Source organism: Lontra canadensis, unplaced genomic scaffold (genome assembly GCF_010015895.1).
Source record: "Lontra canadensis isolate GAN:19392208 unplaced genomic scaffold, GSC_riverotter_1.0 scaffold12, whole genome shotgun sequence".
Classification (NCBI taxonomy): domain Eukaryota; kingdom Metazoa; phylum Chordata; class Mammalia; order Carnivora; family Mustelidae; genus Lontra; species Lontra canadensis.
This window is the reverse complement of record NW_022631006.1, coordinates 24,787,755-24,813,440: the sequence shown is the minus strand read 5'-3', so window position 1 is coordinate 24,813,440 and position 25,686 is coordinate 24,787,755. Positions and strand designations below refer to the sequence as shown.

At 35.8% G+C, this 25,686-nt stretch overlaps 1 long non-coding RNA gene across 1 annotated transcript; it reads left to right on the top strand.

Moving 5' to 3' along the window:
- The first annotated feature begins 278 nt into the window (after nt 1-278).
- LOC116867492 lies at nt 279-8,165 on the top strand. Its single transcript, XR_004382602.1, has 3 exons — nt 279-354; nt 5,927-6,058; nt 8,086-8,165. It is a non-coding gene; the product is annotated as an uncharacterized LOC116867492 (long non-coding RNA).
- Nucleotides 8,166-25,686: the final 17,521 nt, after the last annotated feature.

The window sequence follows — 25,686 nt, the reverse complement described above, 5'->3', positions numbered from 1 at the left end:
GAAGTTTCTCTTTTGCCCAATTTCCACTGGCTCCAGAGAGAACAGAGAGAGCCATCTGCAGGGCAATTTCACAGACACTTCAATCACAGACGTAGTTTTGAGTGTGTATGTTCACAAGGGTACACAATGTTTTAAAACTTCAAATTCATAAAAACCTAGAATTCCAGGTCTTAGCTTTTAGAATGGAGAATTATTTTTCAAATATTTGAATTCCTTGTACTGAGGTATCTGCTTACAACATTACTCTTTCCTACAGTGTGCTATATCTGTTGTCCGGGCTGTAGGAAAATATACTGCTGTCACAGGATACTCAGCTTAGAAACTACTGATGGTTCCTTCAAAGTCTAATTTGTGGTATGAATACTTTCTTAGTTAAAAAAGAAACAACCAAAAAAACACTGTGACTAATAGCATACTGAAATACCACTACTACATATGCTTATTTTAATGTGTGATTAGAGGGCATCAAAGAACTAAGTGCTTTCTAATCTACTATTTATATAGAACCATACAGATTTCTGGCTTTAAGTTTTATGTTCTTAGTCTCATTATGTGTGTGTGTGTGTGTGTGTGTATGTGTGTGTGTATGCATATGTATATATACACATACATATATATATATATGAAATGTCACTTATCTGACATATTAAGTCAGCATTTTAGTATTCATGGAGAAATAATCATTTCATTTTATACAGTTGACTTATAGGTCAAGATAAGTGGACAAGAAAGAAGTCAGAGGTTTCACACTGGATTTTGGTGACATTTTTCAAACAGGGATAATTTGGGGTAGTTAAAAACCAGTAATTATAGGCCATGTAATCTCTTAAAGGAATTTGCCTTATTATAATCATATGTTAGGAAACCTTGAGTGTTGTTGATATTCGGGTATCTATGATTCTTATGTATTCTAAGGGTTATCTTCCCTGGATTTTGATGTCCTTTCTGTAGACCATCACTACTTATAAGCTGGTGTAATTTGACGAGTTTAGATAGTAACCAGTAGTTAAGAATTGTTGCTTTAATTAAAAAACATAAATTTAAATATAATTAAAATATAATTTAAAAATATAATCTGGAAGTCATTTAGTTACTAAGTAGCTTCCTGACCCAGATTCTTATGTACTGCTTTCTGTGACACACTTAATGTATTCTGATAAACACCATCTGTAGTTCATAGTGGACAAAACTGATGGGTAGGTAATAAGTGGCTTACACAAATTGTATCATCTGGTGAGCTGTTGAGGACACTGGACCTGAGAATTCTGAAATTAATGGTTAAGGGGCTAAGAAAGTCTTATGGAGATTTAAATGAAATTCTATTTATAAGTAAGTGTGTGTTTTACTCACCTCTGAATTTCACTACTAGAGATCATACTTCCACTTAAAAAAATGGAATTAGGCAAATTTTGGATTTAGGGCCCATAATGAATAATAAGAGAAAGCACAACAATGACATGGGCCTTTGGGATTAGTCCTGAATTAAAATCTAGATTTTTTTTTTCTACTTTTAAGCTGTATGAGCTGGGACTACCTACATAACAGCCTCCTAAGTCTTATTTTGATGTTGTTTTATTTTTTTTTTAAAGATTTACTTATTTATTTATTTGGGAGAAAGAGAGAGAAAACTGAATCATGATGAGGAGCAGAGGTTGAGGGAGAGAGAAAGCTCAAGCAGACTTGCCACTGAGCCCAGAGCCCATTGCAGGGCTCAGTGCCAGGACCCCAAGATCATGAGCTGAGCCAAAATCAAGATTTGGATGCTTAAAAGACTGAACCCACCAGTTATCCCTATTTTGGTGTTATTTTTAAAATGGGAATTAAAATAACTCTTGTGGAGGCTGATTGTGAGGCCTATGTGAGTTAATGCATGGAAAATACCAGATTTATAATTGGCCCTCAATAAATGATAGCTATCATTGTTGTTAGCAGCAGAAAACTCCCAAGATCAGAAAATTACTTAGGGGTTGAATGCTACTTTCAATCCATAGTGATACTAATCAAACTGGGATGGTTGGTAAGGATTTATGAATTGTTCATATGGCCTTCAGCACAGCTGGCTTCTTTGTCATCATCCATAACATTCAAATCAATAGTAATTTTCAGTGCCTGTTATGTATATGGTATTGTTTAGGCACTAAGAGAATTCAAGAGATTATTGTCTCCAAATAGTTTATAAGCAAGTGGGGCAACAGATGAGCCTATGGTACCCTGTAAGACAAAATGTGATAAGAGTTTCAGGATTTTAAAGAAAGGGCTGTTACCTGTTTTAAGAGTGACAGAGGAGGAAAAGGGAGGAAAATTGCAACCACTACCATCTTTTATTATAACATTAATACATATGAGAAAGGGAAATCTTTGGTCATGTAGCTAACAAATGGCAAAGGCAGCACTCAAACCCTATCCACCCAATCCCCACACTGATGCTTTCAAATTCTATGCTAACCACCATGTACTTAGACTGTCTTAGATGCTGCAGTTTTCATATTGTACACCATGACTGATACCGGTTTTCTTAGGGTGGAATGGATACACTCAGTTGTCGTTTGGCTGCTGGGGTTTTTCTATACAATCCCACTTTGATGATAATCCTAACTGAGATTTTCTCCATTTCTTGACTGGAAAAGCCAGCAAAGAAAGAGTGACCATAAGCAGTAAATGAAATCCTGCTGTCAGGAGTGTGTGGCAAGAATGACTTCCCGCTTACAAAATCATTTCATTGTCAGTAGCTGCCTCTCCTCACTACTGGGCAACACTTTATTAAGACATTTCAATAATTAGCTATGCAAATGAGACACTACCTTCAGCAGCACATATTACTGAAAACTGAGCCATTTGGGGAACATATTCCCAGGTCTGCAACTCAGTAATGAGAGTATTTTGGATAAACTTACTCATATTTCTGTGGTTCTCTTTATCTCCTTGGGTATTTGCGAACAGATGATGTTGCCTATCCAGTTCTGTCATTTAATTCCTTTCTATCTTGCATCATTACTTACATAATAATTTTATTTGACTTACCAGTGTAGAAGCTACTTCAATACAGCAGTTAGAGTAGTATCTTGCACATGACCAATAATTATTGGATGAATGATTCATAAAACTGAAACATTTCCAGTGAATGTTTGATGCTCAAAAACAAAACAAAATAAAACCCCAAGCAGTACTGGATTATAATTCGGCACAGTGATGGAAGCTTTAAAGAGTAAACGCTTTTTAGCTTTAAGCTCCTTGAAGGCAGAAGCTATAAACAAATGTCAAATATTTTTATGTTCAGATAAGAGTGGGATATAACAAATGATGCTTAATTAATGATTTTTGAATCAATATAAAATGAGAATGATGCACAGTGCAATCAACATTTTTAAAAAAATTCCAAACTATCTGCTTTCTATGGCATTTTGCCCCCTTTCCATTTTTCCCTCCCCTCTGGGAACTAGAAGAACCCCTGGAATGACCTCTTTAAATTCTAAGCTTTCTCTATTGCACTTCAGTGTGAAATCTTTTTCTCCTTCTGAAAGCTGGAGGGAGCTTCTTGAATGATTGATTGGTGAGGTGTCCCCTGGACACACTGGTGCAAACACCATGCAACCACTGATTGATGTGCTCGCTCTTTCACGAACACATTCATTTTCTCTTCTCTAACTCACACAATTTATTCATCCCATGATGCATTTATGCATCCATTATCACTGTCTTTCAATTTTTAAGCAGGTGAAAAGATGAAAAGTTAACACTTATAAGGTTATAAGGCTTATAAAGCAGGCCTGTCTTAAGTAAAATATCTATCTTCCCATATATCTAGAAGAATATTTTCTGAAGGGTTTCTTTCACTCTGATCAGCTACAAATTTAGAACAACTTTGGGAAGGAGGGGTGAAATTCTCAACTTCTGCTACATACTTGGGTTGAGTTGGCTACTAACACCAGGGCTAAAAGAGGGATCAGAAGATCAAAATTCCAGTTGGGGGCCTATCATTGCTTGTGAGTTTGGGAACGTCAATTATACTTCTTGGAGTTCAGCTTCCTTATCTATACAATGTGAAGAATGAACTAGAGCTTGGAGCTTTGAAGGCTTCTTCTAGTTACAGTGTGCAATGATTCTGTAACCACCACTGACAGGTAGTGACATCATGAAGAAATCTGGCACTCAGGAGAAATTTAAACCACAGTCATTACACTTTCTGGGTGAGGCTAATCATGGTACATACTGTTAATGTGATTTAAATATCAACAACATGCCCACTCTGGAGAAATATGAACAATTTATAAAAGAATCCATCATACAACTCAAGATTGTATAAAACCAGAAAAAATTCCCCAATCCACACATAGTTTAGGAACACACAGTAATCTTGTAAACATTTCTGGGTAACTGTTTTTATCATGGGGTAAAGAAGAGGGATTATGAGGGAAAGCAGAAATTTAGTTTAAAAATTGGTTAGCCTTTGGGTTTACAAAAGAGAGAAAGCCTTATCTGTACAAGATAAGGTTGCTTTTATTTTCCAAGAAGACTTATTTCCATATGGCTTATCACTTCAGTGAACTGCAAAACAGTCCTTTCAAATCAACCAAATCAATACGTTTTAACTTTCATGAAATTAAGCATTTTGAAATGTCTTAACCCAAGAGTCTCCCACAACAACATAATTTACAGTGTTATCTGTAAGAAATTATAATCACAGAAGATTTAAGGAATATAATGCAGGACATTCTGAAGCAAATACTAAAAGCATCTGAGAGATAAGTTTCATTAGCAGGTCAAACCACAGTGGTGAACTTTTATTCATTCATTAATTCAGATGATATTGGTTGAGCAGTTAATTGTCAGGTGCAATCTTTTGTTTATTTCGTTCATCTATATATCCTTTCCAAAGATGAAACATAGATGATAATTTGTACTTTGTGATACCAGCTACCACTACCCAACCCGTTTCTCTGTCAGTGTCTCCCTTTTGAATAGTATTTTTCTTCAAAGCTCTGTCTGCCTTTTACTGAGCAATGGGATTACTGCCAGACCGCAGTAAGCAATTCGTTCATCCTTGGAGAGCACATTTGCACTACCCCATGATACAGGCATTTAAACGATTTTATTCGTTCACCTGTGTTGAACATTAAGGGGGTAAATTTTCAGTCCAGGGATTTGGCTTTAAAACTCCAATTGATGTTAATGAGAATTTGTAATGAGCCCCTTCTTCTTAATTAGTGGCACCATACCTGTGACTGTAGGAGGCATGGCTTAGACGTGGGAAGCTTAACGAGGTGATAACAAGGAGAAAATGTTTAAGCCTGGATTTTGGCCTGGTCCATACTTTACTATGCAAACATACTTTAGGAGCTGATGCTTTAAAGTAAATTTATTACCTGGCTTTTATGGCTGTGTAGACCTTCCCTAAGAACAATCCGTCTTTTCTATAAAAATACTCTTGTTCCATAGAAAAAGAGTGACACAGAAGAAGCTAAATCAAAGGATGAAAGAATAGGATCAGATTTCCCCTCCTTGTTCATGTAGAGAAAATTTGATGTTGAGACAAACTGTCTCTTGCTGTTTTGTTTGCCTCGATTAAGGAATACCACTGCTTATAAAACTCTTTCCACTCTGAGGGGAAAAATTCTGTTCTTTAGGTAAACTGAAACACCACATATCATTCAGGATATTACAGGGATGATTTAAGGAAATAAGAATCTGACTTTTATAGCATTGTACCTTGAATATTATCTGATCATTACCGTACGTGGGTAAAAACACAAGTTTTGATCTTGCAAATTCTACCCACTTGAGCTGTTTCTTATTGCTACAGCACATGACCTAATCCAAGAAGAATAAAATAATCGCAGAATAATAAAATTTTCACTGTACCTAGCAAAGGACATAAAAGTTGGTTGATTTTGTTTGAATGATGTGCTGTAATTTCATATGCCAACAGAGTGGAGCACAAATCCTGGCCTGCCAGCTTTCATTACTGGAATTCACTTTCTCGCCACCAAGTAACTTCTACTGAGTCACAAAATAAATCTGGATTTCTCAACTTACTGAAAATGAATCTCTTTAGCCCCAGGTAATTAATAGGAATTTGAGGACTATAGATCTGCTTCATTTGGGAGAGGAGGGGAAATACCTGAATGGGGGTCTGTAACTATTTCTCTAGCATGCAATTATCCCCATGCCAAAGATACAGTAACATGCGTACAATTTCCAAGTCTTGACTGTATCTCTTTGCCTCCTTGACATATTGTTTTTGGTGCTTTCTGCTGGTTTCACTGTGCTAGTTTAAAAAATAGTAATGGTAAAAGCAAAAAAAACCTGTGCATCAAAAAACCAAAATAAAACCAGGTAGATGTCAAAGTGGCCAGATATGATCATTGTATGCACCATTTGGCTTTAGCTGTCATACATTCATAGAGCCAAACTATCTGAGAGTTAAATTGTACTGATTTTTAAGGGGAAAGGTGTGGACGACAGTATAAAATCAATGGTAAATGGTGCATAGGGCCTGCTAACATGTCAGTTTGTCCATGATGCAATCCTTATGTACAAAAAAATTAGAAATCCATGTGTAACTAAAGGCATATACCATGCAAGTGACAAACTATTTCTGATTTATTTAAATGGCAAGAATTTTGTAACACAGACAATATACACCAATGAAATTAGAATTTCACCCAGTCAGGAGGAGCTATGGATATAATTCCCAATAATGGTTATATAATTAAAGGAGAAGTAGTACTTAAAGCTTTATGCATTATAGTTTTTCTTCTGTACTCTAATAATATCAAATGAAAATATGTCTCAAGTATCAGAGTTAACAATGAATAAAGATGGCAAGCTTACAGAACTAGAGGAAACTGCAGAATTACATTACAAAATTCCAGACCTTTGGGATATTTTGTAATTACTTGGAGAAAAAGTGGTCCATATTTAAAAAAGTCTAATATAAGGCTGAACAAATTAGGATTTTATTGAAAAATGAGATGGCCTATGTATTTTCAGGGACTATAATCCCTCAACTTGTTCCTTGAGAAAGCAGCCTTTTATGAACTATATTCATTCCTGTGGATAAAATTAATCTGCAATTTGGAGAATACTTGGCATATTACAGGGAATTAGGAAAAAAAACTGGTGATGAAAGAAAAAAAATTGAACAGAAAAAATATATCTAGATTGAAAAAGTTAGATATTTAGATTAGAACAGGTTTAGGAATGAGAGAGTTTTCATGGTCACCTTCCCTTTTGAAAGCATAAATTCCTTTCCTAAAAAAAAAAAAAAAAGAAATCTTAGAAATCTTAGAAAAAATACATGGTATAAATCTTCATTCCTGGGGGTAACAAAGGCATGGATAAATTATTTTATGTAAAATTCTTTATGGTGGAATGAATAATTATTAAAACTTTTAAGACTTTCCACAGTCTTTATATTGGTTATTTTTTACTTCTTGTCTCTTTGCAGGACAGATTTATAATCTTGGTATTGCTTAAATAGAGTAGAGAGGAGAAAGTAATATGCTGCTCCAATTTGGGAGTTAAGAACAACTTTAAAAAATAGCATATTAGCTCTGAATTTGGAGCTGATAATGTCCTTTCTGCTCTCACTTACGTTTGTGTGATATGCTAGGGAATGGGGAAAACTGGCACAACATAAAATTAGATTGGAATACTTATAAGCAGAACATGAGGTAATAGGAAGAACAGTCAACCAATGTCTGATAAAATTGTGTAAGATATAATCTAGTGGCTTAACATCGCCAGAAGGCGATGAACAGGACTCCTGGGTCTTGAAACAGAAGGCCAGGCCAAAAAGCAGTTCCATAAAAGGGAAAAGAGGCTTATGGTTAAAACACAAGGTCTCAAATATCCTCACCACAATGTGAGGTGTTGTGAATATCAGAGAAAGTGACATTTGATAATCATCAAACTAAAAGTTTGGGCTTATTCTTCCACTAAGTTTGTAACATGGCAGTTCAAATTTATTTGGGAGGCCAATACAATCTCAGTGTTTTAAAGGTACAAGTAACACATTATGCAAAAGTTCTTATATGGCATTTTATAACTAACAATGATGAATATTGTTTGAATTTCTATTTTCAGAATGAAGTTAGAGGAATGGTGTCTCATGTATTATAAATCTTCACCATTCACTAGGCACTTACTATGCATCAGAAGTCGGGAAGGGTCTGGAAATATAGAGAGACAAGCTCCAGGATCCAAGAAACTCAGAATGAGAAAGGAGAAGAGGAAAGAGGAGGAAAGCATTGCCATAACAAACACAATAAAATACTAGAAGTGTTTTAGCAGAGCCACATGTAAAACCATGTGAGCATGCAGATAAGGAGGCAATTTTTCACTACAGTTTTTAACTTTGTATATGGCATTTTACATTGAATTTTTAGGTGTATATTCCCATATACCTCCAGTAAGTTAGTGAGTTCGTCACTTTTGATTTGTACTACTAGTAGTTTTCACGAGTTGTATCAAGCAATCTACATAGGTATTCAATTAGTCTTCCTTGAGAAGAAGATTAGAGCTCTAAAACTGATGGCAGGCTGTGGCAAATGGAAGTTTCTTTTTGAAAAACACAGTCTCTATTTATGCAATTAAATTAAGTCATGATTTTCACACCTCCCAAACTAGATGTACCAGTCTTATCCTTTGTTCCTCTTTTTTTCTGTTCCTCTCTCCCAATGAATCAGTCGTGGACTTTCACCAGTTCTGCCTCAGAAATGTCTCTTTCATCTCTGTATGTCCTCTCCATCCCCACAGCCACTGCCTCAGTCCAGACTCAAACAATGTTTTCCTGCCTCCCTCCTCTTTGTCAAGTTTCATTTCTAAAAAGCAAGGCTGATCATGTCATTCTCATACATAAAAATTCTCTATTCGCTTTGTTGTCTGCAGGATACAACTCAAACTTCGGAGTGTGGATACAAAATCCTTCATACTTGGGCTCCAATCTACCCTGTCAGCTTGCCACACACACTTGGTACAACCAAGATCTTATACTTATCCTCATTCCCCAGATTCTTTAGTCTCCTTCACAGAAGGTAAAACTGGTCTCTCTTTCTCTCTCTGGAATATCCCTTCTTCTCTGGCAGTTTCTGAGACATCTGGTAGCTTGTCAGCTACCAACTAAAAGCTTTGGGGTTTCCTAGAGCTGGCATGAGACTCTCTGTCATCAGCACTCCATAGAGCTTCAGTTATTAACTTTGAAACTGCCCTTCCCATTTTGTTCCATAACTTACCAGCTTACATGTCTCCTTCTCCTTATTTCCACCTTAACCTATTGACTCATAACATCTCTAGTTCCAACCCCACACCTTATATAAAGTTTACTACATGAATACATCCAGGAAACCAAAGCCAATAAAACTATGGCACTGGTCTCAATAGTAAAACTACAATATTACAATTAGTAAATAATGTCAATGGCAAATAGTTACATAACACAATGTGACAGGCACTACTCTAAATGTTTTGCATATATTAGCTCACTTAATCCTCATGCCAATGGTACTAGTATGATCTCCATTTATAGAAGAGGAAATTGAACCACAGAGAAATTAAACAGTTTGCCCAAAGGTGTTTAAGCATCCCCCAATTTCCATGAAAGATATTCACTGGCTTTAAAAGAAACAAACATATAAACATAAAAAAAAAAGGTTTTGTGTTCAAAGTATTTTTGGAATCCTGGGTTAAGTAGAGATAAACAAGTTTCTTTAGGACAGGACTCTGTAGAGTCTTTACTCTGCCAACAAGCACTGTGACACTGTAAGTGGATTAAGGACATATATGACTTGATTCTCTAGACACAACCTTTTTTTTGTTGGCCAAGCATCTCGTGGAACTAGTGATCTAAGAAATATACTCTGAAAAACACTGCTGGAGGGTTATAGAAGATGACACAATAAAGTCTGTTATTAATTAATACTTGCATGTCTCTTTCTCTTCCTCTCCTTCCCTGATCCCAAGATAGATCTTAAGTTCTATGGTCCTGCCCAAGGTCAGAGGTGAACAAACAAACTGTCAAAGACAGTAGTTAATTTCCTTTACTGGTGTCAAGTATAGTTCTTAAACTATAGTACATAGCTTTTTATACAATGGCTAGAAAACTTCAGTGACTTTCTGTGTCTAGGTGAGGACTGTGTATTACAATTGTATCAACCTTCCCTTGAGCTTCTATGTGTTTCTAAAGGCAGCAAGCAGAATGTATACAAGGTAGAAATAAAGAGACCTGGCTCTGCATTGACTAGCTGTGAGGTCTTACTCAATGTCTCAGTTTCTTTATCTGTATATGAAGGATATTTGAGTAGCAATCTCTCAAGAACCACTTAATTCTAAAAGTCAAACACAAGCAAATTGCTCCTCCAAATTCACTGAAGCAGAGAACAGAAAAATATTAACTAAATATCTAAACTACATCAGTGGGAGTTTTCCCCCCATATTATAAAGAAACTTCTGTCGATGAAATTAAATATAAATAGTAGGTCGTGGAAAGCATCATCAGGAGAAGTGATGAACAGGAGGTAAAAGGAATAAAATTTTTACTGCTTCCTTGGTAGAGATAGTTTTTTAGGCTAGAGAAATGGCAGATTCTTATATTCTTGTGTACAGGAACTGTATGAATAAAACATGGCTGTGCAAATGAACTCGCAACCTTATTCCAAAGCACCATTCGGGAATAATACGTTTAATGTCTCATCAACTTCCCCAGAAAAGTGAGAGTAAACCTGTGCACACAGACAAAACAACCATAACAAAAACCAAGGTAGAAATAAATCTGCTATGGGGAACAGATTTGATCGACATTTGAAGGTTTTCAAAACTCCAAGTAATATGCTACTCTCTTAAAAAAATTCCCACATTTCTGCTTTCTCCTATCATTCTATGCCTTAAGATTCATCTGTCAACTTTGATGCATCTTTTTAAGTACCCCTCCAAGCCTAAAAATCCAGACCACAGCAGAGCCCTCTTTGCTTTGAAACGAGCTGATCAATCCATAGATCATTTACCTGCAAGGATTATTGGGCGAAGCTAAAGCAGCACATCAACCAGCAGCATCTGAGGACTGAGGCGGCAGAACGTCAACAACAAATTGTCATTGGCATTCCATTTATGAACCTTCAAACGGCATCAGATCTTTTCCATGGGAAACCAGATCAGGTCAGACTAGAGCTGAATATTTCTTAACAAGCTAACCATCAAAAGAATTTACGTTTCAAATAAAAAGGCTATCATTTGTTGATTTGAATATCAAAGGGATCCACTGCAAACTCCCAGTCTAGAAAAACCTCCCTAAGCTACACTAGACAGGTGTTTAATAATCTATTATTAAGGCACTATTTTAGGTTACTCAGAATTATAAAAAATAGCTGTAACTGTGAAGCTGCAAATGGGACTGCACAAAGAAATGAATGCTATTAACATACTATTAACAATTCAAAAGAATGAGTTGACATACCAATCAAACTTGTTAATTGACTGTCAATGGCCTGTCCCTGAATATACAACATGACTGCATTATAGATTTCAAATGCTGACAGGAAGACAGTTCCATTTGCATTAACTTCATAAACTGATCAACAACCAAACTGCCACATACATTTATAATGGGAAGCTGAATCATTTCAATATTCATGGAGCTCTGTAATTGTAAATTAGGTACTGGCAAACAATACAATACTGTACATACTCTAAAATATCCTAAATTTCATTGACCTACTTTCATTCTGATTTTAAAAGACAGAAAAAAAAGTTTCATCTTGAAGTGATCATTACTTTATTTTATGGTTTGAGCCTTGGGCAACATTTGTTTGCAACCTAATTTGCAGCTGCTTTACAGTTGCACTCCAGAAGCATCAGCAGTCTAGAAAATACCAGGTGTAAAAGGTGATGCGCGAGTGTTCTTGCCTTACTTGGGGGCTTTGAATACAGAAATCTGAGACAAGATGGTATCAGTTCCTTCAGTGACAACCAAATGACCCATTATGACAAGATGTTTAGCAAAGAAACGTGAACATAATGAAAAGAAGGTTATGTATCAGTCCTGCACTGGGGCTTCCTCAATTCTACTTAAATGAGACCTGCTGTTCTGAACCATACTTCAAAATCTTCAATCATCCATCAGTTTGGGAATCAATAGAGTAACAGTGAAGATGAATGAGTGTTAAAGATTATGGCTAACAGAGGCTTCATGAGAAATGATCTGAAATTCAATAGTTATCACATGGAAATATTCCTTTCAAATGCTTCTATGATCTCTTGAAGAATTAACACTGATTTCTTTGAAAAGCTGTTTCCCCCAGAGTAAATACTACTTTTGTCTCTAATATTTTTGATCATTATCTATGCATGACTTCTCTAGCCACTGGAGGTTGCTCAAAGTTTGTAGAGCAGTCCTGGAGAATCTGAATGTGTCCTCACACTTGTGGGTAGGCCAATTTACTCTCATTAGCTTCAATAAAAATTTATTAAGATTTTTTTTGTTGACTTTCCCAATCATTGCCTATTGCTAAATAATTAACCAAATGAGTTTATTGGTCCAATGGACATACACCTAAATCATGTGAATGTTATCCTTAGAGGATTACTCATCTTATCAGTTAAGATTTTTAAAATCTTTTTGCAAGTAAGCGATAATAAATACTACATAAAAGTAAATGACATATGCACACAATATATATGTGTGTGTATAAAGCATATAAATTTATATAAATGTTTATATATTCTCTATAATATATAATGTATATGCTTACTTAGATTTATACCTATAAATGTATATAATGCAAATACATATATTTATTATAATATGTACACACTATATATATTTAATAAACTTTTTATTTTATAGTAGTTTTAGATTTACAGAAAAGATGCATAAGATAGTATAGTGTATATAACCTGCATCCTGTTTCCCTTATTTTTAACATCGTACATTATCATGGTACAGTTGTCACAACTAGTGTACTGATAGTGATAACATTATTATTAAGTAAACTCCATATTTTATTTGGATTTCCTTAGTTTTTAGCTAATGTTCTTTTTCTGCTGCAGGATCTCATCCAGGAAACTGCATATAGTCAACCGGTCTCCTTTAGCTACTTTGACTGGTGACAGTTTCTCAAACTTTCCTTGTTTTTGATGAACTTGACAGTTTCAAGTAGTACTCGTCAGGTACTTTATAAATTATTCTTTGATTTAGGTTGGTCTGATGTTTTTATCATGGTTATACTGGGGTTATGGGTTTTGGGGAGGAAGACCACAGAAGTAAAATATCATTCTCAATACATGATATATTTTTCTCTTTGAATATTCTCAGGATATTAATATACTTAAAATATAATATTTTGGGGGCGCCTGGGTGGCTCAGTGGGTTAAAGCCTCTGCCTTCAGCTCAGATCATGATCTCAGGGTCCTGGGATCGAGCCCCACATCGGGCTCTCTGCTTGGTGGGGAGCCTGCTTCCTCCTCTCTCTCTCTGCCTGCCTCTCTGCCTACCTGTGATCTCTATCTGTCAAATAAATAAATAAATAAAATATATATATAATATTTTGTTTATTTAGAAATAAAAGGCAAGTTATTTAAATCATCAGTAATAATCTACAAAGGAAGTTGTGTGGCTATAACAGGAAGGTGTTCCGTTACTAATTAATAGCAGAGCAGATGTCAAGCTACGGGTTCTCTGTAGGTTTTGGGCATGTCTGCAGTACTGGTAGTTTGGGTCCATCGGGGTTGCATTCACAAGAGAGGGGGTCAGGAGGGTAGACACAGGAGTGGAAGAAGACAACATCCTGACCAAAGAGAAAAGAGAAAACTTTTTGAGTCTGGTTCAAGTTCACTGGACAAATTTGTCTGTGTGTAGGGAAGGGGGGGAACAGGAATAGTGGTGATCTTGACCACATCATTTTCAAATTAGAAGGCAAGAAATATATGTCAAGAGCATAAAGAAATATTAAAAAGAGTTGGTTAATAGACATTAGAGGCAGTGGTGCCAGCTACCTCAGCACTGATAGAGGGTCAGTGGTTTGATAGTGATATGGAGGAGTGTTAGTGACTTGGGAAAAGAATAAACTTTAGTGCCATTATTTAGTGTCAGAAATGACATGGACAGGTATCACCCTTAAAGATGGTATCAGTATGGCAAATGAGGAAAGGAAGAGAAACAGGAGATGCTCTGTAAATAGCCAAAGGTATTAGTTTTTCATATTTATGTAAACTTTTTCTTAAGAATGTGTAACATCTTCGAGAAAAGTCATAGGGCTGGATTTTTCTCAGACAGCGTACAGCATCTCATCAGAGATATACCAGATTAGACGGTTTTTTACCTATGGGCCTGACCTATAGTCCTTTACATTCTCTTTGAGTTTCTATAAGCATGAAATGGGATCTGACCTACTTCAAAAGTTGTTCTGAGACTTTGTAGATGTGAAAGTGATTTGCAAAGTGTAACAGTTTCTTTAAGTAGGCTCCTTTGGGTTATATGCAACTGAGGTTTAAGAAGTGGGGATTTATGTAGGAATCCAAGGGACATGATAGGAAATAAAACCTCAAAAAAAGTCCTTGTGAGCACTGGAACTAAACTCTTGTGGATGGAGGGTGGTTCTTAACAACCACAGTAACAGTTGCTCAGGAATCTCCATTCTAATGTTCAAATGAAATTATTGTGATCTTCTAGGGGTTAGCTTTTCCTGTGTTAGTGTTTTCTCACTTGTTCTATAATTACAATACATCTGTTGATTAACTTGTGGCACTCCTAAACAATTCCAGTGTTAGCCTTAGATCATAAAGGAAAGCAATGAAGGGATCTCCAAAATGGCTACCTAGTCTACCACTCCATATAGCTTCCTAATTGTTAGGGTTGTTAGGTTCTGGTTTCTTGTGGGTACAATGTTAGCTCTCCTATGGAACATCATGGCAGCTCTTATTGTATGACATCTTTCTATGGATTGTTTTTACCTTAGCAGCATGATAATAGCCCAACCCATATCTTTTGGGGTAGGATGTTATTCTTTTTGCTTTTTAGTTTGTGTCAAGCCATTTGAAAAGGCCATTACATGACTGATGGAAGGCTTAGTCCTTTCTTGGACAAAAAATCTTTCCTGGACAAAAAGCCATTGGTGGTGTGAGTGATGGGAGTGGTGGGGTTATGCCCTGCACAATGAGAAGCCTGGAACTGCTTTCCTCTATATAGGAGATTGTCAGGACAGTTTCTCTTACAAGGGAACAATGGACCTGGCAGCCTCCAGGATTAGTCAAGACCAGTGTAAGACATGAGAAGAGATGCTTTGATTGTGATACTAGTTGGCTATATAAAATCTAAACCAATACTCTGAAATCTGCTCCTCAGAAAAATCACAGAATTTTAGATTTGGAAAGGATATTAGAAATTGGCCTAAAATTTTCATTTAATAATTTTCATATTAATATATGATGAAATATATAATTATGTAATACATAATTTTTCATTACATAAACTTTTCATTTCATAATTTTGAATGCAAAAGCTCAAGTCTGAATTAAGGGCCTGCTAAAGGCCAGAAGGCTCTTTAGAACAGAGCTAGGCTCAGAGATTAATGTTCTTTTTTCTACCCCAACCTGTCTCGGGAAGCTTAATATATGTCAATGTGGCAATAAGTCTTTATCAGGTTAGGAACTCAATTTTCTTTGATTTTTTTTTTTAAAGTTTTTATTTATTTATTTTGAGAGACAGTGACAAAAAGAGATCACAGTGGGAGAGGGAGAAGCAGACTGGCTGCTAAGCTGAGAGCCGGATGCAGGACTCAACCCCAGGACCCTGAGATCATGACCTGAGCCAAAGGCGGAGCTTAACTGACTGAGCCACCCAGGTGTCCCTTCAATTGAAAAATACACACCCTTTTATTTCTTCTTCTTTTTCTTTTGGCCAATACTTGGACATTTATCTTTTACATGGTTTCATAAAAACTCCTTTGTTTTCACTAATTGGTGATATATACACCAACATTTTCTTTAGCTTCCAAATCCTTTCTCCTTCCCTTATATATTTACTATCCCTCATTCTCCCTTCATACTCTTTTCCTTATGATTTATCCTATATGATCATCTCTCCCTTCCTGTCTCCTCATAAATTCTATTAGATGTGTTCTAATTTCTATCACATCTTTGTAGAGGCAAGCTTAAACCAACGCTTTTTGTCCCACTTCAGTCAAAATCTCATGGGGCAACAGAAAGAAGAGAGCTATTGGCTACCTGTTACTTATTCAAAGCAGAGATTTTTGCTACAAAGATAACTATGGCTGTGTGTGTATACACTACTTCCCAGGAGGAGAAGTTGTCTTTGACACATAACTTATCATAGAAAGAAAAGATCCATTCCTGTAATTAATGATAGTCTTTATTCAAAAGTAATATAAAATAGATAATGATATTTCAAATGGGTTAACTGATACACAGAAATAAGTAATGTCATGATGTTTATTATCCAGAATACAGTCAAGAGCCTTGAAGCAAGCTCCTTCCCACCTTCTTCTGCAGAATTAAACCACTGAGCAGCCAATCTCAATCCTGAAAGAGCCACAGGCTTAAGCTTAAACTCACACAATCTCAGTGCAGTTTCTCAGATATATCCTAAAAAGTTACTTGACTTTAGTTCTGGTTATACCAAGCTTCTTGTCTGATTTTTCTGCCTGCAATAAGTCAGATACAGCAAATTGGAAAGTGTCAGGGAAGGGGTCATGAGACTCAGGCTCATGGATGATACCAAGAAATGACAGCTGGTCAACTAGTAGCCAGGGAAGAGACATAAGGACTACATAAAACAATTCCAAACACTCGAACTGTCCTATTAACCTCAGTAGCCTTTGGGAGAATAACTACTTTAGAGTAAAATAATGTTCATAATATGACCTTTAAAGAACAAATCTTTAAGAACAAATAAATCTTTAAGAACAAATAAAATTCTTCTTCAGTATTTTTTTTTTAACATGCAGGTAGAAGTGAAATATATTTTACCTTTTTTTAAATTCAAAATACTGAAATAACATAAGTAGTCTGAATACTTCATGTATACAGATATTTTTCCTCTATGAATTTAGGATAAATGAAGTAGTTTTGTACAACAGCTGCTCAACTCACTTTAGCCCTGATGAAAATTCAGATACTAATTTTCATGTATTTTACCTAGTTCCTTTTTTTCCTCCTTCCCTACCTCAAGAGGAGAGCTCCTTTATAACAACTGTATTATCTGCTGGTTCTTATTTTTTAGCCTCTGACCTCAGGCAATCCATTTAAGAAAGTGTCTCAAGTCCTTCAGAGTATCTTTTTCTTTGTTTCCAGATGCACTGGGCCTAAGGACATCAATATGATCTGTAGAGGATTCCAGCACAATTGTTACTTAGTGATATTCATTAATTTTTCTGGAGGAACTCTAAGTCATTCCTTTCACCTTACATATTTTCTATATAACATTTTAACAACTACCGATACTTATAGTTATTCATGTCTCGACTATAGATTTATGAAAAGAAATTCCCAGAAGTCAAAGCCCACGATCTATTAAATCATTTCTTCTTGGAAGTCATTTCTGCATACCTCGGTCCTTCTTGCCTCATCTCCTTAGATGACTTAGATTTTTTCTTTAATGGGTTGCCCCAGATACATTTCTTATGCAGTTTCACTCGGCTTTTATAGAGAGATTTTATCCTTCCTGACGCAGCACAGCAATACAGTGTGCCTCGAGCACAGTACCCATAATCACGCCACTCTTTGCTGTCATGCAGAACTGGAAACATTCAGCTAACCTGAAATTCAGTATTATCTAGAGGTCTTCATTGGCTTTAAGGGTTCCCTCCTGCCTCCTCTTGAAGATCTTTTTTTGCTCCGTCTTTTAGTTCAACTTGAACTTAATTCTCTTCATGATGATTGTTTTTCATGTTCACTATCTTTTGCAGATGCTACTGCATAATTTAACAGTTCCACCTTGATCATTAATATAGTCACAAACATAGATTTGATTTCTCCAAGTTATTAGACATGAACTTTACATATATAATAGAACTGCTCAGGTAAACTGATGTCTCAGGATAAAGCAGGAATATAAATCTAGAAGGTTAGTGAAAAAAGAAAACCCCTCCTTGGAATTACAGACTGGAATGGGAATTTTAACTTATGGTGACCCAAAGCATGGACTAAAACAGTTTTAACTGAACTGATAGTGGTGAAGGAGAAGGGAATAACATGCCTATCTAAAAGGCGATAGGGTGGAGACATACAAAAAAAAAAAAAAAAAAAGAGGGGGATCTGCATGAGAAGTGCTGTGTATGGCCCTTGTACTCTTCTCTGTGTTCACTATCCTGGGAGTTTTGCATAATACAGCTAATGAACGTACTAGAAAAACTTCTTATAACTCAAGATTCTATAGCAGTCAGTAAGTTTATATACAAATGTATATAATTTTTTTGTTCCATTACATCAAAGATTTAAATTGGTTTTCTTACTAGAGTCCCCTAAAATTTCCCATTTGAAAAGTATTATAAAATTTTTTCATGTAATCTCCAAAGTGCTTCCAAAATAAGGTAAAAACATTTTGTAAAATATTTTAATTCTAATAATGAGTCAGAATACATTTAATCTAATTAACTAATTTTCCCTAAGTCTTTAAAATGTTTTTTAAAGTGATTTTTTCAGAAATCTTAATGACTAGCCATTTATGAAGCTTTTCTTTATTTCTTAATTGTATAAATATCTCTTAGTTTTCTTGACAGACTCTGTAGAGGGATCTTTACCATGATACTCCCAGGGGTCTGCCACTAGATTATTCTTATGCTTACATGTCTTAAAGTGGAAAACTAAAATGGGAGAACCATGCAAAATTCTGCCCTTACAAATCATTACCAAATTAAAATTTTACCCTCAAATAAGGAATATACCTTTAAAATACTTGAGGGGCATCTGGATGACTCAGTTGGCTAAGTGGCTAAGTGTCTGCCTTCAGCTCAGGTTATAATCTCAGGATCCTGGGATGGAGCCTGGATTTGGGTTCTCTGCTCAGCAGGGAATCTTTCCTCTCTCTCCCTTTGCCCCTTCCCCCATTCACGTGTGCACTCATGCTCTCTCTCCAATAAATAAAAAAAATCTTAAAAAAAAAAATTTGAGTCTTGGAGGATTTTAGCTCGATATGGATAATGAAGTGCCAAAAGGAAGACCTCTGCTTGACATGATAAGAGAAAAAGACCTAACAATGTTCTAATGAAGAGAGACATCTCAATGGATTTGAACTCATTACTTTTGATAACTAAGAAAGATACTTTGTTCACTAGTTTATCACACCAACTAATAATAATACTTTATCTATATATATTGCAGTTCATCCAGAGACCTAAGACAAACATCTCATTAATCTTCTCAAGCCCCCAGGGAGACTATGGTACTTGGGAATATTAGAGGCATAAATTATCTCTAGAAAGATCCTTCCATATTATCTCTAAATTCATAAGAGGATATTACCAAGAAAATATTTTTTTTTTAAATTTTTTTTAAGATTTTATTTATTTATTTGACAGACAGAGATTACAAGTAGGCAGAGAGGCAGGCAGAGAGAGAGGAGGAAGCAGGCTCCCTGCTGAGCAGAGAGCCCGATGTGGGGCTCGATCCCAGGACTCTGAGATCATGACCTGAGCTGAAGGCAGAGGCTTTAACCCACTGAGCCACCCAGATGCCCCCCAAGAAAATATTTTAAATGCAATATAAGTCTATTTTTTAATGAGATTTTTCTAGTCCATGCCAACTTTTCACTTATTTAAATCAAGTCTCATTTTAAAATTCAGGATAAATGGAAGGATACAAATATTAAAATAGGTATCTCTTAAATGTCACAGGTTCTCTTTTCTCTTTGAGAGCAAAGGTAAAATCTATTTCAAGAATTTATGCAGTATGTTTTTCAAATGCTTTATGAAAATGAAGAATAAAGTTTTGTTTGTTTTCTTCAGTACTATCTGCTCAATAGAAATTAGATCCTATTTCACATTCATTTCACCTGAATTTTTCTTTTTTCTACTTTGGCAATGCCACTATTCACCTTCAAGATGTTCAAAACTTTGCTCAAAATGACATTTAAAGTTTCTACTCTAACTTGACCCAGCACTTTAATATCTCTTCCATATTATCCTGTGGCCATATGTAAACCATAATGGACTCTCTTTGATTCTTAAATTTCTCTTCTGGAACTACTGGTCTATAATAGTTGTTTGAAAACCAAAGGGCTTACTGTTTTTAATTTTAATTGTAGTGAATAAAGAAATGCCTGAAGTAGCTCCTGCATGTCCTAATCATGTTGCTGAACCTACTCTCAGACTCTATGGATGGCAACTGAGCAATAGTCATGTGGAATAGCCTTTAAATGAGGTATCAGTTTAATAAAACAAAAAACGACATGCATATTCATTGTTCATGCATTCATTCAACAAACAGTTGCCAAACTAGGTACTGAGCACACAGAGATAAAGATGACATCGTCAAGACTGTAATGGATACAATGTCAATAAGGAAGGTGTTTGGGGATCAGAAAGGCAAAGTAACTCCGTTGGGGGTAAGGGAAAACCTCCTTGATGAGATATTTGGCCTCTACTGGCTGATTAAGAATATAACACAAAAAGCAGGATTTGGAGAATCCTCCTGGACATTCAGAAATGATTGAATCGAAGTATATTATACTCCAATGTTCATAATTATTATTGAGAGAAAAGGTTATGCCCCTCCAGACTGAGCCATGTTGTCTATAGTTCACAAAGTGAGAACAAATCCATCGTGTCTACTAGAAAAATAACCAAATATAAGCTCCAGGTTCTAGTGGTCAGCAAACACAAAATAACAGTACTGTTTTTGACTATAAACATAGTAAAATGAATTAAATGTAGAATCTAAAGAGATATTTAATCCTAAAATGCTTTGGAAAGGAAAAAACCAAAATACAAATATAAGAAGCCATTATAATGAAAAAAGAGTAAACTTTCTACTTAGTCATAGAAAGCCAAAAAACTTCCTTTTGATAATCCTTAAATTAAATTCCATTTTTCAGAATGTGTCTCTTTTTCTTGAAGGCATCCACAGTCTTCCACATGATGCCTAAGTGTAGCCAGACTGAAGTGACATTCTTTAGGCATTTCTTCAAAGAAAGGAATAAGATCTGACAGATTCCTTTGCACGAGGGGAAAAGGCATAGAAGGACAAGGTCTGGTGGGAATCTTAACATTACTCTCTCCATCTGCAAGATAGTCCTTCTCTGCTACACTGTGATAATAGCTTCTGAAGGTGTTAGCACCCAGCAAGACATTGCTCTGTTTTTTTTTTTTTTTTTTTAATTACATAGCTTTTACTTTTGGATGGAGACTAATCCATTGTCTTTAAATGCACACACACGCATCCCCATAATCTGTTAGAGTTCCGTTTAGAAATACTAATTTTCACCACTTGACAGGTAAAATATGGAACCAATTCAGAAAACAAATGCCCTCCCCAAAAGTAAACTGACAAATAAAAACAACAACATGGTCTCTCTTTCATATCGCTGTCATGTGACAGTTGTGGCATTATCAGTATTTTGAAGTATCCATATTTTGAAGTAACACTGAAGTGTGATTGACTCACTGTAGCATTTTATCCCAACTGCCTTGTTACTGTTGAAGAGTATAGATGAAGAGTATAGAAGACTACAGGATAGAAGAGTACCGACTACAGTCAAACAATTTTGTTTATAGTTTTCAACAGCTGGCTCCAAATACAACTACTTCAGGACACATGTAAAGAATATGTTTTTGTAAAAGTGTGTGTAATATAAAAACATCTAGGCCCAAAGTAATTTCTCCATCTGAAGTAGCTTGAAAGGACTCATTGTATTATGAAGGCCCGGGCTGCTATTTGGTGGGTCTTGCTCTTGTACCAACTGCACAGTTATGGGCATAGTCAATGGAGGTGCTTATTATATACTATGGAGCGTGACACTCCAAATATAATGCTTATAGGTCCACAGAAGTTTGTAATAGTGTATGGAATAGGCAATCACACTATAGTTTCTATACACAGGAGAGCTATGGTAGCAGGAGGGGAGAAGGAAGTATGATCAGATTAAGTATTATAATAGTTTCATTGGCTTTTATTGGTTTTATAGATAGATGTAATAAAAAAAATCAGTTAAGATATATAAGATATGGCTACACACCAACTGTTAATCTCTGGCAAAAAAGGAATTAAACTTTTAGTTTATTTTAGTTCTGAACTAGTTGAAGTTCCCATTTCCAATCAATTAATATAAATTTGATACTGTGCCAGTCAGAATCCATTCTGATTGGTTAGTGCCTATTCAATAATGACTGGTGCATGTTTTGCATATTATTCCCTGTTGGTATCAAATATCCAAAGCAGGTAGACTAGGCTACTTATGTTCATTATAATTGTATTTAACAGTATCATATATATAACTTGAAAATCAAAAATATAATATTGAATCAGCTGATAATCCTTTATAATTCTTTTCCATTGTCCTTCCTGGCTCTACCTTTCTACAATGGAATAGGTACTATAGTAGGAGTTTTGGCTTAAAGAAAAGAAAGACATTGTTCATGCACTCAAGGAGTTCACTAAGATAGATACAATGATTAGAGAACAGTTAAGTGTCAAACTGGGTAGAAATAATAAAAACCACAGATACTCAGATGAAGTTATAATCACTGAAGGGAGCAATAAAAGATGATTTCAAGGAAGATATCAGTCATAAACTGGTCTTGAAAGAATGGGAGGATTTGAACAAATGAAAGATGAGATGAAGGAATTGTTACAAGTGCGGAAGTGGAAATGTGCGTGGACAGTATAAAGTGCATGAAAAACAAAACAAAACAAAACTGAGAGAAGTGAAAAATAAGGCTAACAGGACCCCTGCTTGCTTCCCAAAAGCCTTGTAAGCTTTGGTGAATGGGAAGAGAAGAGCCTTGACTCGGACTGGGACGCTTTTACTGGGCAGGCCAAAATGTCACACAAGGGTGGATGCTCTTTCTTGCTTTTCTTCTGCTCTAGAAACTAGATTGGTAAAAGGCCTAAGTCCTTCTTTTTTGGGTAAACTAGCTCTCGCTCTGCTGCTCCTGCTACTTCTTTCCCATCAGGCTGAGAGATAAGCCCTTCTCAAGGCAGGTACTTATTTTTACCTACTTATTGCCTGCTTCTCAGTCTGTCTGTCTCTATCTGTCTTCCCCACTCCTACCAGCACTTAGCTTCCCAAGAGTTCTTATTATCTCAGGCTTGGTGATTTGTTTATGGCATGATCTGGCCTTTGCAGGATGAGGGGGTTGTCTTTAGGCCTAAACCTCCAATTGCTCATCAGTTTTCTAGAATAATCTGAAGGTTTCAGACACTCTGCTGATATTACATATAATTCATATTCTCATTTGCCATTGCTCTTTGTGTATTTATTTCCCTTGAGAACCTCATTAGAACAAGGGCTGCATCACAGGACAGGATATGGGGACTCCTGGGTCCCTTAGCCCAAGGCTCTAATGGGATCCTCATACTACCAGTATAGTCTAATGGAAAGCAGGGAAAATAATTTGAACTTGACACAGTATACTAAAGGAACCCAAAGGATTTTGAGCAGTCAAGTAACAATAATAAAACAGTGTCATCGCCATGTCTGCAGGAAGAATTTGGAAGGAGGGAGATGGAGATAGGTAGATTAGATGGATGACAAGCGGAGTTGTCTAGATGTAATGTGGCGGGATGGCAGTCATAGGAAAGATAATGAAAGACAGATCTGAGAGGCATTGTGAAAGAAACAATGACGGGACTTGGTGAAAAATTCAATGCAGAAGCGATGATGAAATATTCAAATATGACTTGAGAGCTCCTATTTTGGAAGTCTGGAAGATTAGTGATTTTATAGCACTAATGAGAAAGAGTGGGATGTAGAGTCTTTTTGTTTTTGTTTTTCTGATTTTTCTTTTCTTTTCTTTCTTCTTTTTTTTTTTTTAAAGGGGGATATAGAATAAACTTAGTGAAGGTAAGGTGACTGCAGGATACCTTCTAACACCATTTTTTTTTTTTTTGAAACATAAGATTAGAAGGCAGGAGGTCATAGGTGAGGTCATGCTACAGAACCACAAGGACAGGTAGGCTAATTAACAGAAGACCTAAAAAAATGGATAAGTGGTCTAAAAAGGAAGAAAGTGCCAGGAATTGGGATTTGTGGAAGTAACCTTGGCTAAGGCACATGAGGAAGAAAATATAGAAAAAGTGAGGGTGGCAAGGTAGGAAGAGAGCTGGGGAAGGCCACTAGGTAAAAGAGATGATTAAATAAGGAAAACTAAATATGTTACATGTAAAACAATGTCAAGACGGGGCACGGGTTGGCTTGGTCAGGGAAGCATGTGACTCTTGATCTCAGGGTTTTGAGTTCAAGACCCACACTGAGTATAGTGATTAGTTAAAAATAAAAGTCCTTAAAATAATGTCAAGATGTATGTGGTCAACACAAAAACTACCTTTTTGATTATATAAATCTCCGAGCAAATAATTATGTTGACGGGGTATTTAAAGTAACTCCTCAATTTTAATCTCCAATTTCTTTGCTGCTGTTTAGACTCATTTTGATCTACCTGTAAAAGTAAAGAGCACCTTATGAGGACTATCTATATAAATTCCTTTCATATGTTTGAAGACAACAATTGTTTTTGAAGCCATTATTTTCTAAGTTAAGTGATTTTAATTCCTTACAACCTATAGGCCTTTTCCCCCATTGCTGTCTTATGAACTGTCCCACTTATTAGGTATTGATTATCCCTAAAATAAAAAAAATATATATGACTATAGGGTCTGCCTTAAACTATAGACATAGGGAGAACTCAGGCAATTCCTGAAATCTTTGAACACAATGAAATGTTTAGACTTCTTAGTAGTTTCAGTTAGTAAGAATAAACTTATTTCAGTAAATTTCCGGGCCTCATTTTCTGTATTTTTGCTTTTTACATTATTAAGGCTAAGCTTCTAAACTCTTTAGAATGTTGACTGAAAGACAAGATTCAATCCATAGAATTGGAACTGCTGTCTGCTAGCACCAAAAAGAACAATATTCATTGGCATGAACAAGGAAAATAAGAAATATGAAATAAAAAGAAACAATGGAAATGTACTTGCTATAGTCCTCAGCCTGCTACGATGCAGTGGGAAGTCATTTTCAGAGAAACAATACTGTGAATAGAATGCACCCAGTTCTGCTAATCTTGTTAGCTATTTTGTTATTTGTATGGTAAGTTAAAGGTAAGAACATTTCAAAGATGAGCAGAAACATCAGGGCTTTGGTTCCCAATTATGAGACAGAAGTATGCCAGGTGAGTGTTACAAATTTCTTCCAGCCTTCCCGAATTTTACCTCAAGCCCTGGTATGCTGATAATACAGTTGCACCTATGTTTTAATAGCTATTTCTGTATAAGGCTTTGGGCTTAATTAATGCATTTGGTCTACAATAGTGAGAATTTTGCCTATTTTATTTTTTTTAAGGCCAGCTAGGAAAAGTCCAAGCTATTTCACCAATACCCTTGGATATCCTGAAGTACTAAATGCTCCTTCAAACTGTTCTTCCATATGCGGAGAATGGCAATTGCCTAGAAGGATCCAGCCCACCACATGTTTTTATTATGGTCATGTTTTCTAATAAGGAGACCAGGAAACAAAGACAAGAT